The following is a 14,224-nucleotide window of genomic DNA, read 5'->3' as shown; positions in this document are numbered from 1 at the left end:
TCATATACATTTTCAGGAAATTGCTGTCTCGAATGAATTAAGCAAATTCACAGACCAGGATCCCAGGCACCTCTTTAGACAAACTTAATCCCTTGACTGTGCTCAGAGGAAATTTATTTTATGATTTAAAATTTATTTTAAATTTTGGGATTTTGTTTTTATTTTATTCCGTCAGCATAAGTATGCTTAGGGCAGCTATCAAGTTCAGAAGCTGTTTTACCTCCTAATCTATCTTCCAGAGTATTCAAAAGTTACCCTGAGTTACCCTGGTTAAAAGTAGACTCAAACTTAGATTTTTCCAGTTTATATTCCAACAGAAAACACCAAGATAAGTAGCCTGATCTCAGCCACTTTGTATGATCTCTGTATATTCTGCAAGCATCAGATCTAAATGTCTCTAGCCGCCAACAATTAGTTATGTCTGCTCCAGAGATAGGGCTGACATCTTCAAATTTGTGTCTGGAAAAATGAGCATTTATTCTCCGTGTTAAAAATCCATTTATTCTAAGGATTAACAACCTTTGAAATAGCCTGCTTTGAAAGCTTACTTATATCAATATAATATTTTCCTCCGCATGTAGTGACATAGAAACCCTTGATAGTGGGTCATTAAAAAAAGATTAAAATATTCACACATATATCTGAAGCAGATGAAAACTAAACATTTTGAAATAGGAACATATTTTTTTCCATATTCTACCTTTAATTTCTTCACCCAGCAGGATATTAAAATGGGAGATAAAATGAGAGTTGCTGAAGAACTCAATGGTGATGATGGGAATATGCAAACAGCTTTCATAGCAATTGGTAATATTAAAAATTTTCATAAGAGATTGAGAAACAAAGAAGGGCTCTTTTCCTTTCTAATCTGGCTGTGTTCATCATTTGGAAGCAGGCTATTTCTCAGGCCTGTACCACTTGGATCCTGCCCAACAGCCTTTCGTAGCCTGCTGGCCTTTTTTTTTTTTTTTTTTTTTGAAAAATAATCCACTGTCCATTGTTGCAGCCCACCACTTCCCATTCCAAAAGACATGCTGTTATCTACCCCAGGTCTCAGGGACATTGCTATCTATGTGATCTTTACCCCTGGTACAGGTATCCTCACTTAATGACCAATCACTTAGCAGCTGTTTAAAGTTACAACTGATCTCCCCCAACAGCTACTTATGACCTTGTTTTGAAGTTACAGATGCTACAGCGCCCATGTGGTCATTTATTCCTATGACCAACCTCTCCCTCCCCTTTCTTGCACTGCTGGGTCCTCACCCCAATCACCGATCACATGTTTATCTTTTGAATATTTTCTGGATCTCACGTTAGGGAAGGCCACTCATTCCTAGGCCACATGGCTGCCTCCTGGAAGCGGCCACCACTTTCAGCATGCTGACAATTTCATGCGGAAATGACACCCACTTCCAGAGCTTTCTGCCGTGATCAGCTGGAAATTAGGAGACTGCAAGCTTCTCCAAATTTAAGTTGTTAAAGAGGATTGGGATTGGAGGATAGAGAGTTTAGTTTCAGCAGTTAAGGGAGGAGGGAGAAATATCAATACAGTACGTCTGTCCCTTCCAGTTTTTTTTTGTTGTTGTTGTTGAAAAAAAAAATGTGGGTTTGTGAAAGAGGGTGGGTATAAAGCAGGAGTCTTTAAACTTGGCCCTTTTATGACTTGTGTAACTCCCAGAATTCCTCAGCCAGGCATGCTGGCTGAGGAATTCTGGGAGTTGACGTCCACAAGTCATAAAGGGGCCAAGTTTGAAGACCCCTGGTATAAAGCAAGGGAAAGGTTTTGGGAAGCTTGTCCTGGAGCTACCTCCTTTTCATGCAGGGGGCTGGCTCCCCCAAAGCCTAGCAAGAACTAGGAGAGGCCTACAGTTTCCTGATTGCTTGCTGATTGGGGCAGAGGCCTAGCTTCATTCACTTTTTGCAAAACAAACCAGTGGATGGATCACTATGGTGTTTCAGAGCATCAGGCCTTATCACGGCCATGTAGGTTTGTTTGGAAACCTCTTTGGAATTGGAATGCAGAGCAGAGCCATAATCTACCTGGGCTCTCTCCCTCTCTTCTGAAATGTTTTTGGCTTTGCTCATTTGCCTCCTTTTAGGATGGAGGTGTTTGACGGTCCTCCCCGGTCCTCCCCCACCCTGAGGCACCCTGTGCTCCGCTTGACGACCTGCAGTGAGAGCAGGAAGTGGGATTTTTTAAACGAGGCCATCTCCCTTAACAGCCATCACAATTTGTGACTGTAATGGACAGGGTCCATTATTGTTGTAGGTCAAGCACTAATTGTATTCCATTGTGGCCCACAATTATTTTAAAATAATCTGATCTGTGATTTTAAAGTACCATTATGGGCTATACCTTGGCATGCGATAGAAGGAATAAAAAGAGGGGTTCAAATGGATATGGTGTCTTATAGACAGTTACTTAAATGGGATGGACAAAACTGGCAATTAAAATCACGGGAAGAGTTAGCACAAGAAAATTTTACTTATTCTTGGTTCCAATATAGGCAACTATTAGATAGATGGAAGATGGATTGTAAGGTGGGTTTTCTTAGAGAAGATGAAAATCTTATTAAGCAACTGAAGGATCAAAGACAAACCCACATTAAGAGAATTTATGGGGTTTTAGTTGAATTGGACTCAGAAACGGAACTAATTAAAGATTGTATGATTAGATGGGCGCAGAATTTTGGTGAGCCAGTTTCATTGGACACCTGGGAAACTATTTGGGTGAGAAATGTCAAATTTACTCAAGCACAGAACTTAAGGGAGAATTTTTATAAAATGTTTTATAGATGGCACCTTGATCCACAAAAAATGTCTTATATGTATCCTGACGTGCAACCCAAATGTTGGAGATGTGGTTATAAGGAGGCTTCCTATTATCATATTTGGTGGTCATGCAGAGAGATAAAAGCATTTTGGATTAAAATATGGTGGAATATCCAGAGAATTTTTAGAAGGAGGGTAAAATTTACTCCGCAATTATTTTTGTTAGGTATTGTTACAGATTGTGATACAAAGGAGGTTGTATTGATGTTAAACTTGATCACAGCCGCTAGGCTGTTAGTAGGACAATACTGGAAGAAGGAATCTTTGCCTACATTGCAGGAATGGTTTCTTAAAGTAGCTTATCTGGCAGAAATGGCAAAGATTTCGGCTTTCTTAAAGCAACAAACGCAAGAGAAGTTTTTTGCTGTTTGGGATAAATGGATAAAATTTATACAATTTAGATTGGGTATACAAAAATATTATATAGTTTTTTCATAAGTTTTATTTTCATATATATTATAGATAATTTTTTTATATATATAAATATAAAGTTTTTAATTTAATTTTTATTTTTATTTTTTAAGCCTATATTCTGCTCTGGGAAGCTCAGGGGGGGGGGAAGGGAGGGTTTTTTTTTTTTTTTTTTTTGGGAGGGCTGGGGGATGGGGTTTTTTTTTTTATTTAATATATGTATTGTTTAGTTTTATTTTTCTGTATATGTTGCCTCTTGTTTTGTATTATTTTTCCTTTTTTGTAAAATTTATAAAACTTTCAATAAAAAAAAAAATAATCTGATCTGCTGTTAGACAATGTTTGTAGGGGAATATTTATTTCTGCGGTATGTGAAGTCAACTCTTAAAGTATAGTAAATAAAAAAAAACTAGAAAATCAGATCACGTTCCTGAATACATCAGCATGTTTTCAGTAAAAACAAATAGAAAAAAGTGTTTATCCCTATTATATTCCCTACAGAAGTAGGAGCTAAACTTCATGGAAATGACATCAACTTTCTTATTATGGTTTTTAAAAATATTTTGCCTTGTACATTAACAAATACACCCAATTCCCATTTATATCCATCTCCTAATGCTTACTGCTGTGGGGGAACAGAGTGAAACACTTACATGTGCTACCTTGTGCTCCTGGAGGTAAAGTGGGATATTAATCTAATAAATGAATATTCCTATATGCTTATCATATTTCACATACATTTGAAAATAAAGCACTAGTATTACTATATGGCATTCTCTATAAATAGCATAAAGTGGGTATTGCTAAATCTGTAATAGGTGTTTGAATTGCTATCAAACTATCTACTAAACCAGACATTTCTTTCTGACAAGCAACTTCATGTGAGAAAGGGATTATCTCCCAACAATTCCTTGTAAAATGATAGTCATTTTCATTGGATAAAATGCCTTGAGAGCAGAAAACAGACTTAATGTGGAGAGGAGGCTGTGTATATACGAGCCATTTGTACAGTAAAATACCATCTGTTAGCTCAGTATAATTCTCCTTTTAAAAATAAATAAAAAAGGGTTAATTTTTATAATGTGTCAAACCTCCAATGGTATTCTGCTACATTAGATGAAAGCTAAATAACAGTTCTAAAAATTCAAAATGTGTTCTCCTAAATATGTATCAGGAAAAGGAGCTGAACTGTGCTGAATGAAAATTTGCAAAACTAAACTATGCAAATCAATTATTGCATCCCATCAATCAAAAATGCCATTATTTTTTGGAGTGTGACAGCTACTTCAGGTGGCAGAGGTTGGGGAGTAGAAATAAGGAAGTGCAGTGTGATAGTGAAACACTGTAGTTAAACATAGCTTGACCTGCTGCACCGATCAGCTTTCTCTCTTTATGTGGGATGGACCTATCCTGCTGCCTTTGTTACATAAGATTTGATTGCTATTCCATTTAGCTTGTGAAGATTGCAGTAGAGGCGGGACTAGTTTGTTTCTATATTGCAAAATATTGGAGACAAGCTTAGCTATATTATTAGCATTAATATTGATAATATTTTATCTTGCCTTTTAAAAATATATTTGAACTGATCATATTGTGGAAAATTGGGAGGGAATCCTGTGTTACACCTTTTATCCCAAAATATTTTTATTTTGTTGGTTTTTCTTTTTCCCCTCCTGGCAAAATTGATTCTCAGAGGCCTTGGACGTAATTAACATCCAGAAGCGATATTTTCCTTGTTACAAGGCATGTTCCTCTGCTTCCCTTCTGTCAAAAGTCTTCTGGGTCAAGAGGAAACACCTTTGATGAGATTTTACAGCAATCAGTGCAGTTGAGAACAGCACCATTCAGGACTGCTTGAGAGTATAGATTTCTATTAGTAGAATCTTGAAAACTAGTGTAAAAACGAAAATCTTTAGGAAATACCCAGAATATTCCAGGACTTCCATCATCTTTTGCAACCATTCATCCATTGTAAGAATCAAAGTGTCCTTCCATTTTTGTGCGTAAATTAGTCTTGCTGCTGTCAACATATATAACATCAAAGGTCCAATTTTTTCCCCAAGTCTTTTTTCCATTAAACCCAGAAGAAATGTTTCTGGTTTTATCTTTATATTCACTTTGAGAATCTTCTGTATTAAGATGTGAATCCTACTCCAATATTTCTTTGCTTTGTCACATGTCCACCATAAGAATTCATCTTCTTTCTTAAATTACATCCATGCATATCTAGTGGCATGTTTTTTTTAACGAAAGATCTCACATGTGTGTGAATAAGACTGACAGGCTTAAGTTCTCATCAGTCATATACAGTATAATGACAGTCATATATAATGGTATCCTCCCCGCCTGCCAAACAGTTCTGATGTAAGTACTCTGAAATTGTTTTCACTTTCTCAGCTGGCCAGAGCAGGTGTACTTTAAGACTAAGTAAATGGCACAGACAGTAGCAGGTGACAAATTTGAAAGCCATGGTTTGTTGCCTAAATCACAATTGGCCACTCCACAGTTTTATACTAAGCTATAAACTGAGTTTATTGAAGCACAGTTGATGAGATCTCATCTTTTGGTAAGCTGTGAATAAGCATAATAAAGCTTAGTGCATGGGTGTCAAACTGCTGGCCCGCGGGCTGGTTGCCTTATATGTAGGCCATGCCCACCCCAGTTCCGGTAATGCAAAAAAGGCACGATACATCGCGACATGTCATGTGACATGGCGAGTTTGATACCCATAGCTTTTTCAGAACTCAATATTTACATGCCTTTCCTATGAAAAATGGCTCCTATTAACTTGTGCAAATCAGCTATTATGGAAAAATCCAAGAGCACATTAAGAGCATTTTCTGTGGGTAATTTGAACGTCCTGTGTACAACATTATGCTAATTACATTGCTGTAAAACTAGATCCCCCATCACATGAAAATGTAATATTATACTAGCTGGGTGTTGACAGCCAGATTGAGACTTTTGCTCAGATATAAATGCCTTTGGGTATATGTAGCAGTTTCTTTCTATAATCCTAGTCTACCTAATCATAAAAACCATGAATCACATATTCATTTTTTTTTCATTTTTACTCAAAAAAAGTCCCAAGTAGCTTCAAATTTTAGAACAAATGTGAAAGAGTGATAATATATCAGAGTTAAATGTGAGTAAAATGGAATGAAAGTCTTAAATAATTTAGGGTACAAGAAGCTCGCATTTCCTTGACTGAGCCAGGAAGAAAACTAGCAAGGGAAAAACATTGAGAAATTAATGAATGCAGTTTTTTGGTCTGGATAACCTGTATCCTGTAAGATTGCCCATAGAATATTACCTATACATATATTCAGTCAAGGCCCTGCTACCTACTCTATGAATTCAAGGTTGTCTTCTGCATAAGGACCAATCTCAATCTGTACTATTAATTTTGCCAGAATACAACTGGTTTTCTTGGACTATATCAGGGGTAGTCAACCTTTTTATACCTACCGCCCACTTTTGTATCTCTGTTAGTAGTAAAATTTTATAACCGCCCACTGGTTCCATAGTAATAGTGATTTATAAAGTAGGGAAGTAACTTTACTTTATAAAATTTATAAAGCAGAGTTACAGCAAGTTAAAGCATATAATAATAATTACTTACCAAAAACTTTATGTTGGACTTTCACTAAGTTTGGCAGAATAAATCTTTATAAAACAACTTACTGTAGTTAAATCTATCTTTTTATTTATACTTTGCATACATAGAAGCATAAATTCTGATGAAATTACATTTAATTAATTAAATTATTAATGAGATCCCTGAGGCTGATGCTGCGAAACTAAATACTGGATATCTGGCTCAATTTTTGTAAGGAACAAACGAAGATCTCCTCTTTCAGAAATATTCAGGCAGTTTCTTTCTTTGGTCATAATATGATTAACAGCACTAAAGCCTGATTCCATAAGATATGAGGTAGAGAAAGGTATCAATAAACTGAATATAAGTATTTGGATATAAGACAGACATTTTTTTACTTTGCCATAGGTTTTCATATTGAATTTATGTTTACTTTCTTCATCATATCTAATTTCTAACAGTTCTTCTTGGCAAGTTGTATCAGCCTTTTCAATATTTGCAGTAAAAGGATTTTTCATCCAGTCATATACCTTCAATTTCAAAATATCTTCAAATCGTTTTTCCATATCCAATTTAAGTTCATTGAGGTGGCTACTGAATCTGTCAATATCCTCTGGAGTTACATCATCTTTTATAGATGATAATTGAGGAAACATGAAATTCTCTCTTCAATAGATTATAACAAAATAGTTCAAGTTTGTCAATAAATAATGACACAATACTTTGGCAACCTATAAGAGTTTTATTAGCTCCTTGAAGCTGCAACTTGACATCATGAAATCTCTTGAAAATATTTGCCAAATAAAAGCCATCATTCTTTACTGTTTTTAACTGTTGACACAGATTGGTCTCATTATTACTTTCAAAAAATTGTATGACACTATCATATAATGCTAAAAAACGAGCCAAAGATGTACCCTTTGACAGCCACTGAACTTCTGTGTGCAAAAGTAACGTAATAAAATCTTCATTATTGTCCTGGCAAAGCTGTCCAAACATTCTATCATTTTTTTGAATTGGATTTGATCTTGTTTATAGCTCGAATTATTATAGTTAATGATGACTGGAGACTTGTACTTAGATGTTTTCCTACAAGATGTTGTCTGTGCACCACACAATGAATACATAAAACATTTGGCACTTCTTCCTTCAAATAAGCAACAAATCCACGATAGCAAACTACCATTGATGGTGCTCCATCAGTAGTGCATGCAACAATATTATTCAAAGGAATATTATTTTTTGTAAAGAATGATTTCATAGTATTAAATATAGATAATCCTCTTGTATCATGAGATTTATTGAGAGTAGGATATCTTCTTGTAATGTATTATTTTCATCAAAATAATGTACATATGCCATCAATAAAGCATTATTATCTGCAATGGTAGACTCGTCCAATTGCATGGAAAATGAAGAGTTTTGGAGAATACTTATCAGTTTTTTTTCAACATTAACAGCCATTTCTTCAATTTGTTGCTTTACTGTGCTATCACTTAGGGGCAACATTTTTAAAATTTCAGGTATATCCTGATGCATTACTGTTGAGATAAATTCTTTTATAGAGGGTATTATTATAGTTTCTCCAATATTATAGCTTTTACCACTTTTTGCAATTAATTGTGAAATGCGATAAGCAGCAATTAATCCATCTTCACTGCATGTTGTTTCTTAAATGATAGAACAATTGTTGAATGATTTTGATTTTTTTTATATATTTCCTGAAAATATTCAATGGGCTTGTCCTTATCATTTGGATGCTTTGTAGAAAGATGTTCTCGCAATTGACTTGGCTTCATTGCCTCATTGGATAATGTTTTATGACACAATAAACACACTGGATGTTGTTTATTTACAACAGATTCTATGAAACCCATCTTCAGATACTCTGGCAAATAGCCATGAGCGTATTTCTTTTTTTGAGACATGGACTCACAATATTTTGTTTGAAGCTGTAGGCATGTGCTCACTCTTACAAATCTAACTGTGTACTGACCAGTGCGACCGCAAACAAAAGAGCCTGCGCCGTATATCGTCGTCTGCGCATGCCTCTTGCGCATCGTGGATTGGGTTTGGGGGGTGCCGGCTACCAGCTCTGCTTGTTTGTTATGGCTGGGTGGTGTGGGGGGAGATGCGCGAGCTATTCTGAAACGAGGCTCTTTTGTTTGCGGTTGCACTATAGCGTCATTTAGTTTCACTTACGTAATGTGAACTAAACTTATGCGCGGGCGATACAAATAGTATATTTTCAGAAATTTAAATTGTCACGGGGAATTTTATGAAAACCTAATGAAAATGTTTTTAAATAATGCTATGATTTTTTTTTAAAAAAGTCAATTAAATTTTAAAAAAAGGAAAGTGTTTCAGTATCAGACAAAACCCCTACCGCCCACCATGAAAGCTGGAACGCCCACTAGTGGGCGGTAGGGACCAGGTTGACTACCACTGGACTATATGATCATGGAACAATTTACGTGACTTACACTGATTATATCATTAGTTGTGTAATGGTATCATATGTTCGTCAAGTCATCATGTCATCTAAGACTATAATTGTCTGGACCTATAAATGTGTGTGGGCAACTATAGTAATTTTAAAAATATCCCTTTCATTATAATCATTATAGGATTTATATTTTTTTAAATTTTTATTTTTCCTTTTTCTCTTTACAAACAACAATATACAAAGTACATTTTTTCTTTTTTCTTAACAATACTATGTCCTATATCTCTTACATTTATTTACATTACTTCTCATACTTTTTTATTCCTCAATTCTAACTAGTTATAATACATGTTCCATATCATAAAATTCTATGACGTCTTTGTGCTTTATTTCTAAGGTAAGTTTGTTCATCTCAGCACAATCTAATATCTTGCGTACAATCATTGCATTTGTTGGTATGTTTTCTCTTTTCCAACATTGCGCATATGCCATGTGTGCTGCAGTTATTATATGTATAATAATGTATTGGAATTGTTTTCCCATTTTTGGATTAATTATGCCTAATAGAAATATTTCGGGTTTAAGTTCAATTTGTAGTTATTTCCTGTATCCATCTTCTTATCTGCTCCCAATATATCTTTGCTTTGGGGCATTGCCACCACATATGGTGAAATGTTCCTTCTTTATTTTTGCATTTCCAACAATAGGATTTATATTCTTTTGCACTTTTTGTTTTGTAATGAAATAATTCATCTTGGAAGAAAAAGCTAACGTCTTTGATGCAAAGTATATTCTACAGAGCTTCAATTCCAGAGACTCTTTGAATGGAACTATTGTTACCATCCCTTCTTTCTCTTCCACAATAATTCTCTTGTGCTTGTTAGTTAGTTGATAAGAGTATATATGCAAGTATCTCACATATCTACATGCAGTTTTTATTTCTTCTTCCCGTCTTCCCTTCAATTAACACTGTTTAAAATTGCTGCTATGCACTCACTGTTTCTATTTAGCTCACCATTTTGTAAAATTATTCGGTCATTTGGGGGAGGTATTTATTGGGTAGGTATAATGAGGCATCATTAAAAAAATGGTGCGGAACATGGTTCATACTTATTTACAGTTTTATTTGTGTAATTGCAAGGGCAGGATTGGTTGATGCTGATCAGAAGGGGATAAAATTTAAGCTTCACTCCTTTAATTGGATTCTTAAAAGTTCTCCATATTTGCATAGAGTTCTCCCCCCCCCATTTTCCCCTCCTAAGTGCTAGAAGAGCATTAAAACACACCAAAGGTATCTAGCTATCTATCTAGCTATTTCTAAAAAAAAAAAGGTGGGTTAGGGTGGGGGAGTTTAGGTTTCTCACAACCGATGCACGGTTGTCCCAATCTGGAAGAAGCCAACCATATGTTTGTAATTAAAATAAACTTGGGAATAAAACTAGATCAATACGAAATTGCCATGTTGTCTAGTTTGCTTCTTATTGATGGTTGTTATAGGCACTATCAGGTAATTAATTTTCAAAAATGACTGCTTTTAATTTTCTTTAATTACTTTATGTTATTTATTGCGGAGTGGGAAGACATCTTGCTGGGCCTGAGAAGGGAAGAGAAACCTGTTCATAACAGAGATTATGCTTCCTCTAACTCAGAAGACAAGGCCAATTAAAAAAATTTAGTATTAGCAGTATTTCTACTAGTGATTGCTGCCAATAAGAGAAAAATGCAAAAAGGAGGTTCAGAAGAAATCTAATAGTGATGGTACAGAGAAGGATAAGAGAAAGGGGAAACACATGGGGCCATATTGGAGGCAGTAGGAAAATGAAGGAAAGATAGAAGGGAACTAATAAAACTGAAGAGACGGGGAAACTCGGAAGGAAAGAAGAGGTGAGTGAGGAATTGCATTAGTATGTCATTCCAGATCCATAGTGTTTTTTCAAAGAAATACACAGATGCTCAGAAGAACTAGTGAGAGGCATAAAGGAGAGACAAGAGGTAAGGCTAGAAAGAATGAATTACATAGAATATATGCCCAAAATGATCCTTTTCTGATCCATCTGTCAGTACAGTTGGGAATTTTTTGAAATATAACGCAATATCTTGTGAACAACGTGTTGCAGTTTCATAAGCAAGGAAAAGTGGGGCGGGGGGGGGGTGTAGGGAAAGTCTTATAGTGTTTATCAAGAGATGGCTCACATATACATATGTTATATATAGTATGTTGAAATGTGTGTTATGTATGTGTACACTTTGAGAGCAAGCAATGTCGCCATGCCTGTAGTAAGCCACTGGAATAAAACGGGCATTATCAAAAAATAGAAATTATTCGTGAAAAAATTAACTGTTGAAGTATATGCAGACTTCAACTGATTCAATGCTCTTTCTAGAAAGTCTCAGGAACTGCACTTCAAATTCAGAAGATGGGAATCGCTAATAGAAAATTCATACAATTCTCACCAAATTTTAATTTTCAACATTGCATTAAGCCATAATGTGATTTATTTGGAATTGGATTGTGTTGTAAAAAAAAACTGCTAATAATTGTTGACATATTTAAATATTTAAAACAATCTCATTTAGTTTAAAGTGTGAAACCAATTTTGATGGGAGAGAAACATGACAGTAATAATGAGAATGTTCTGTACATACAGCCTGGACCACAAAGTGATAAATAGGAATGAACCCATTATTAGTTTAATTTTAATCTAGAGTAGATGGTGCATCCTCAGCTCATATTTTCATTTTAAAGCAATTCAAATTTATCAAGGCAAACATTTTTTTAAAAAAACCCAAACAGCTTTGCTGCTTGTTGCAGACAATTTCTGGTTCACTGTTGAATTTGGATAGAATGCCCCCTGCTGATAGGTTTCCTGTATTTTATTAGAAAAATAGAAACTAGAAAAATAACCTTGTTGCAGCAAATGTGTAACAGCAAGCTACCAGGTACTGTCTTCACAAGCATTCCATCATATGGTTGACATTCCAAGTATGATTGTTAAATCTGCTACTCAAGAGATTAAGAATCTGCATGTTCTTTTTGCCTTCTTTCCTCTCACAAACATTTATCTCCACCTTCAGGATTTCAGCTGCATTATCCAACAGATAAATGAACAATCCAGAAAAATTATATACGCTGCACGCATTGGTCTTCATGCATAAATGAATGGCTCATTATCTGCCATCAAGTCAGTGTCAACGCTACCACATAGTTTTTCTCCATGATGATCTGTCTTTAACCAGGTCTTTCAATTTTTCTAATGGTGCACCCCATCCATCTTGCTGTTTATCTTCTTCTTTTTTCCTTCTACCTTTCCTAACAATAGAGACTTTTTCATACATAATTCTTCATACAATGTCCTAAGCCTTCATGCAGCTTCTTTGGTTTAGCTTAATATGTTGCATTAGCCCACCTTGATAGTTGACAAACTATTATTTACATCTTAAACAAATCCATGCAATGGTAGAAGTATAAGCACATTTTAGGCTCTCATTAAAAATGCATGCAGTAATCAAGACATGGGAACTCATTCTTTAATTCAGTTCAGTGGTGGGATTCAGCCGGTATGCACAGGTTCGGGAGAGCCGGTAGCTAAATGTTGTTGAGTTTGGAGAACTGGCTGAACCCACATTGCTTCTGGAAATCCGTTCTAGGCCTGGAGGAGGCTTCCCAGGCCTGGAATGGCCCACAGGAAGTGTGTGTATGTCACTTCCGGAAGTCCATTCTAGGACTTGGAGGCCCAGGCAGGAAGTGTGTGGATGTCACTTGTGGAAGTCCATTCTAGACCTTGGAGGCCCAGGCCTGCATCCACGCAGAGAACCGGTTGTTCAGGTATTTGAATCCCACCACTGATTCAATTTATTATTGTAGAGCTACATAACAAAATTTGGGATTATTGTTTTATGATAATGGTACTAGATCAGTATATAAAAGAAATATGAACCAAGTCAACATTTCTCTACCCATACTTTTCAGAAGGCCTTTCTATATATTTGAGCTGCTGCTTATTGGATAGACTTATAAACATTAGATTTTTAAATTTAATATTCGCTTGAATTTGAGTCAATGTTTTCCTCTGCATATCTACCTGGCTGTCTGCCTATCTATGTATAGATAAAGAAGAGATAACTAACCAAATCTAACATTATCACAGAGCATTTTGTTTTTCTTATGAAGCTACATTAAAACCTTTTAAAACTTAGGAAAATATTTGGTTGGCATCAGTAATGAAAAACATACTTGCAGACCCTTGCAGGGAATTTTAGATAATCCATGTGCATATTTAAATTATAAGTCAAATTGATCTTTGTCCCATAACAAGTATAAATGCCTTAAAAGTAGAACTCTGATAACATCCTTAGATAGCATTCTCTGGTGGTTTTCCTAGAAATATGATGTAATCACATAATAAATAATAGAATAAGGTTTATTGAGCCAGTCTCAACCTTAGTCTTCAAGAATATCACATGTAATATAAAACACAACATACAGGTACTCCTCAACTTAGAAGTTGTCCCTTAGCTAACGTGAGTTTTGCGGGTAAGCGTGCAATGGTGATGCTGGGTGAGGAGTGTGTGGGGCCCAGTGTTGTGGGAAGCAGACCAAGGCCTGCGGAAATTCCAAAGGGGTTTGAAGTGGAGCATGGGGTGTCCCAGGGAGTGGGGGAGGCCTTGGGAAGTCCAGGGCTGGACCTATGCTGGGCCTCCCAGGGCCGGCTCCATGCCCCTGGGGCACCTCATACTCCGCTTAATGACTACATCAGATAGCGCAGGGATGGCGATTCTTAAGTGAGCCAATCACATGGGCGCTTCACTTAACAGTCGTCACGACTTCTGGCCGTAATGGGCAAGCTCCATTATAGTTGTGAGTCAAGGACTACCTGTATTCAGAAGATGGGTTTGCTCTTGAGCTCTTGTTTCTTAGAAGGCTTGTTTGGGTT

General features: G+C 36.0%; 1 protein-coding gene across 6 annotated transcripts in view; it reads left to right on the top strand.

The window, feature by feature from the left end:
• PLPPR1 (phospholipid phosphatase related 1) overlaps positions 1 to 14,224 on the top strand; it is a 150,328-nt gene that overhangs the window by 97,459 nt on the left and 38,645 nt on the right. The window contains exon 1 of one of the 6 annotated variants that reach the window (XM_039322171.1): positions 13,067 to 13,116. The exons of the other annotated variants lie outside the window; for them this stretch is intronic. The gene's annotated coding sequence lies outside the window, so the exon portion shown is untranslated. Of the gene's footprint in view, positions 1 to 13,066; positions 13,117 to 14,224 lie in introns of those variants that run through there. 6 annotated transcript variants of the gene reach the window in all.

Source organism: Crotalus tigris, unplaced genomic scaffold, assembly GCF_016545835.1.
Source record: "Crotalus tigris isolate CLP2741 ecotype Arizona unplaced genomic scaffold, ASM1654583v1 scf7180000023864.505019, whole genome shotgun sequence".
Taxonomy (NCBI): Eukaryota; Metazoa; Chordata; class Lepidosauria; order Squamata; family Viperidae; genus Crotalus; species Crotalus tigris.
The sequence above is the reverse complement of the archived record's forward strand: the minus strand, read 5'-3'. Positions and strand labels throughout refer to the sequence as shown.